Source organism: Ursus maritimus, unplaced genomic scaffold (genome assembly GCF_017311325.1).
Source record: "Ursus maritimus isolate PB19 unplaced genomic scaffold, ASM1731132v1 scaffold_21, whole genome shotgun sequence".
Taxonomy (NCBI): domain Eukaryota; kingdom Metazoa; phylum Chordata; class Mammalia; order Carnivora; family Ursidae; genus Ursus; species Ursus maritimus.
Window position 1 is genome coordinate 39,658,323 of NW_024424564.1, and position 5,006 is coordinate 39,663,328.

Consider the following 5,006-nt stretch of genomic DNA (forward strand, 5'->3'; position numbering starts at 1 on the left):
GAGGTTCTCAGTGTCTTCATCACCAAAGCATCGGAGGCCCTTTGGTCATGCGCTGGGGGTACCAGTCACCTCCAAGGCGTCTGCTGCTCTTGTCCTCCAAGCTCTGTGACTTTCCTACCAGGCTTGGGGCCCCGGAGTCTCTGGTGACACAGGGGCCACTGTGCCGGGTTCCTGCCTCTCTTGGTGACTGCAGGTGCCCTCTGCCTCCCTGGGCACAGGGTGGGAGGTGCTCCCACCCCCCTTCAGAAATCTCCCCCAAAGCCTCCCCCCCCCTTTCTCCCTGGCACTCTCTCTCCCATAGTTTCACATTTGTCTCCAAGAAAGTCTTTTATCAAATCCCTCAGGCAGGTAGCAAGAAGCTGCTTGAAATGGAGGGGTCGTGGAGAAGTGAAAGATACAGGAGAACAAACACAAGTGAACTTTTCCATAAATGACTGGGCCATGGATGTCAAGGTGTGCATGAGAGATGCTGATGTTCTGAGGAGCAGCAGGAGGTGGGGGGCCCGGCAGGATGGGTCACAGGGGCACGCGGAGGGCCTAGCAGGGGTGACAAGGGAGACAAGCAGTGAAGGCACCCAGTAGTCATCGTGTGCCATGTCCTCTCTCTGGCGTCCTGCCCATCAAGGCAGCTGTGCCTGTAGGGCTCAGAGGGGGACGTGGCCTGCCTCGGGTCACACAGGTCCACGTGGTCTGTCCCAGCCCAACTGGCGGTCAAGCAAGGAGAAGAGAGCGGACTCCAGAGCCCCTGCTGCTGCCTGCCCTCTGGCTTTGTGACCTTGAATCTGCCAACACCACTGTGTGACCCTGGGTATGTTATGTCACCGTTCTCTGCCTCAGTGTCCTCTGTAACTCGAGGATAGTAGTGGCCCCCATCTGGAAGCAGGTGGGGAGGGGAAGCACACAGAACGCCTAGAACATGGCCCGGCCCGAGGGAGCCATGTGGACGGCGGTAGCTCCCCGTCACCATTTCTGAGCTGGGCGTGGGGGTGGGCAGAGGCAGCCGGGTCATGGGATGGGAGCTGGAGAGCTTCCTTCCGGCTCATCTGGATGGGAGTTTGGAAGTTGGCCAGGGCCCGCCGAAGGGAGGAGCAGCTTGGGAGCTGATTTCCATGCTATGCGTGGACGGGAAGGGTGGACGAGGCCACACAGGGGGCGTTGGGAGTGGGGTTGAGCCCTAGGGTCCAGCAGCCCTCTCTCCTCTGGGAAGGAAGGAGAGGAGCTTCTGGGGCCTCAGCTGGGCAGAGGGGCAAAGGTAGCCTCAGACAATTAACAGAGTAAGGGGGGGGATTTCTTCCTGCCTCCTTTGTCTCCCGCATCTTTTTCTTCCTCTCTCCTTTTGTCTTCTCTGTCTCTTCCCCTTCTCCTAGCCCTCTCTGTCTTCCTTTCTTTCATCCACACTTTGTTCCAGAAAGCTTGCGAAGAAGAGTCTGCGCTCCGAGCTATGTCATGAGTAACCCAGTTGTGTACCTGCGGTTTACCTACCTGTAGAAAATCTGCACCTCAGGTCACCACACGCTGTGGGCAAATGGTTTTTGATTCCACTCCACAAATATTTACTGTGCTCTGGTTAACTGAGCGTACTTTGTGCTCGAGGTGCCGGAGGGATGCAAATGGGCAAGGCCAGTCCTCAGAGGAGCCAGTCGGGGGCCCCTGGCTGATGTTGGCAGAAGGCAAGCCCCCCTTTCCCAAGGGTGCTAAAGAGCTCTCTGTCTCCCCGGGCCCTGGGCCCACTTCCCTCTCCACCCAAGTGCAGAAAGGGGCAGGGCTGCCAGTCCTGCAAGGTCTCAACAAGACTGTGCATTGAAGGTGTAGTGCGCGGGAACGAGGCCGAGCCCGGCCTGCAGGTATGGGGCCTGCGTGGTGAATATCTGTGGGCTCACTGCTGATGGCACACAGGAGCTGGGATTCTGATTTCACATCTATTTCTTCCTTGCCTGTGTGTTTTCCAAGATCATCCATATACATAGAACTTTCCCCTTAACACATTTTTCAGGACCACACCAGGCTTTGAAAGCGGCAGCCCCAATTTTATTTGCATTTTATTTATTTATTTATTTTTAAAGATTTTATTTATTTATTCATGAGAGACAGAGAGAGAGAGAGAGAGAGAGAGGCAGAGGCAGAGGGAGAAGCAGGCTCCCTGCGGAGTAGGAAGCCCGATGCGGGACTCGATCCCAGGACCCTGGGAGAGCCAAAGGCAGACGCTTAACCAACGGAGCCACCCAGGCGCCCCTGTTTGCATGTTATTTAGTTCAGGCAGAACATTTCAAGCTTAACAATCAAGCAAGCTTTAGCCAGGTCCTAGGATGAGCACAGTTCTGGTTTCCCAGAGCTCTCTGGGTTAAAGGGAATTAGAAAAATAAGGGAAAATAAGTTCTGAAGAGCAACTGGGGGTTGTAGTTGGGAAGACTGTTCCCCAAAAGCTTTAGGCTCTGACTTCCTGGCCTTGGTGTGACATGGAGCCATCTGTGAGTAGTTCTGACTGATAAATGATGAACAGAAGTGACACGTGCCTCTTCTGGGCTGGATCACTGAATTGTTCAAGCGAGGCCTTCCAGAGACTTCCTCTCCTCAGGCATGGCAACCAGCATTGTTCTAGGTGGGGGCTGCTTTGGCCTCATCCTTGAAAAACGCCACGTGGACAGCCCCTCTGCTGGCCCACCGCAGACATGGTGGAGTGAGATGTAAGCCCTGGTTTTCTTAAGCCACTGAAATTGCAGCATCACTTGGCCTGTCCTGACCGGTATACTGGGGAAACAGAAACCCTGATCTGAGAGGCAAGTCCTTCTTTATCCTGTCTTCAAAGTTCAAAATTCCAAATCTTCTCCCTTCTCCTCAGTCTTATCTGGGCTTTATCTGGTCAATTTTTATCATGTAGCATGAGTAAAAGAGGTAAAAAAAAAAAGTTTTGTTAGAACAGAAACTTACAGAAAGCAATGAGTCCATTTGAGGTTGGGAAGTTTACAGTGTGACGGGGGAGACAAGAAATGAAACCTTTTCCCTCACCCCTAAAGCAATCTAACTTAACTTTGTAACCCAAGAAGGCATTTCTTCTCCATCTGTGACTTAGCTGTACCTACCCAGTGCCAGTCATGAAGCTGAGGGTTAGAGAGAGACAGAGGTGAATGAAACCCAGCCGAGTGGGTACAGTGACCCAAGAGGGGTTTGGACCTAGTGCGCAGAGCACCGAGGAGGAAAGAAGCTACTTCAGGTGAGAAATCAGGGAAGACTTCTTGGAAGAGGTGGTAGTTTACCTATGAGAGCCTTACCCATCCCTGTATGTTTGGGCCAATTCCCGACTGATGTAGAAATACGAAAATGGATGTGGGGCGTGGCCCACCACCTTATCCATCATGTGGGTCAACTCAACCCTCTGTGACCCACCAGAGATTACACTTCTGATTTCTTCCTCAGTCCTGTGACTTCTCAGACTGCCTTATGCATGTCCGGACTTTTGTCCAGGTACAGTGTGGTCTCTGCCCTGGATGGTGAAAGGCCAATTGGGTGATCCCTGCCTGCTCTGTGAAACCAGGAATTAAAATGAGAGGCTGACATTCTAGGCAAAGTGTTGCAAGCGCTCATCTAACCGTGCACCCTGCAAAGAAACCCTGCCTTGGTTGGGGTGAGTGGCCATGTGTTCAACTCTCATCCCCAATTTCCTGTAGGGAAAATCAGTGAAGAATGACTTTGTTCTGGAGCTTGTTCAGCTCTGCAGCCTGTAGCAAGCAACTCATTCACAAGTGCGTACAAATTAATACAGTACATACCAGTTACATAAATATTGTGCTGTAATTGATTGTCTTCTGTAAGCAAAGGCAAGGCTGCTGACTGTTCCTTTCCCTACCTTGCAACTCTGGGGGAAGGGAACTGAGGTGGTAGAGGTGGGTTTTGCTGCATGGGTCTGTTTGCAAGTTGTGTCTGATGTATTGAGAAGAGGGTAAGATGCCTTACATTCAGATTTAGTAAGCATTTATCAAGTGCCTATTATGTGAGAGGCATTGGAAGACATATTATCTTATTTCATTATGAATTGAGCTAATAGTAGTAACAATTTGATAATCTGACACAAAAGTTAGTCTTTACAATAACATCCCCCCCCGTAGATATTATTGTTGGAATTTAAATAATCCTTTAAATTTTAAAAACATGATGTAGCCTTATAAGGAAAATAAAAAATGGGGTGCCTGGATGGCTCAGTCCGTTGAGCACCCCCTTCAGCTCAGGTCATGATCCCAGGGTCCTGGGATCAACCCCCTCATCAGGCTCCCTGCTCAGTTGGGCATGTGCTTCTCCCTCTGCCTCTCCCGCCCCCTGCTTCTGCTCTCTCTCAAATAAATAAAATAAAATTCTAAAAAATAATAAATAAAAAGACACGGCAGCCCCTATCTCTTCGCTTACAGAAACCACAAAGGGCAGAAGAACAAGATCTTCGGTTCTGCGTGGTAGGTAGCCAGATTTTCCAAAGTTAGAATAGGGTAGGTGAGCCAGTGATCTCCTATTTGCCTGCATCCACTTTGATTGTTGCGCAACTTAAATGCATGGGATTGGAAATTTTAAATTACTTTCCACACTACAAGAAAGCAACGCCATCTTTCCATTTACCTGCCAATGCTAAGTAAGGCCGGCAGGGTTTTTTCCATCAGTTGTTTGGATTCGGAGGACAATGACTTCGTGGGGGGCAACCGCTCACTTCCCCCTGCTGGGACTGGAGTGTACTTGGGAGGATTTGGAGGGAGCTCTACCCTTTGGGAAGCCAGAGTTTTAAAATCCGCAAGCAAGCCCCTTTTGCCTTGTTGACGGAGAGACTCTGCGTAAATCCCCGAGAAAGCTCAGTTGTCTCCTGACCCCTGCGGGTAGTGCAGTTTCCCTAACCTTGACCCCAAGTGAGCCGTGTTGTAACTCCTTTCCAAAACAGCGTTCAAGCCAGGCTGTGGTTTGAAAGAAAAACGAAACCGGCCGTTTTGAGCGTCGGCAAAGGGGCACTCGCCGCCCCCCCGGGGGGGGGG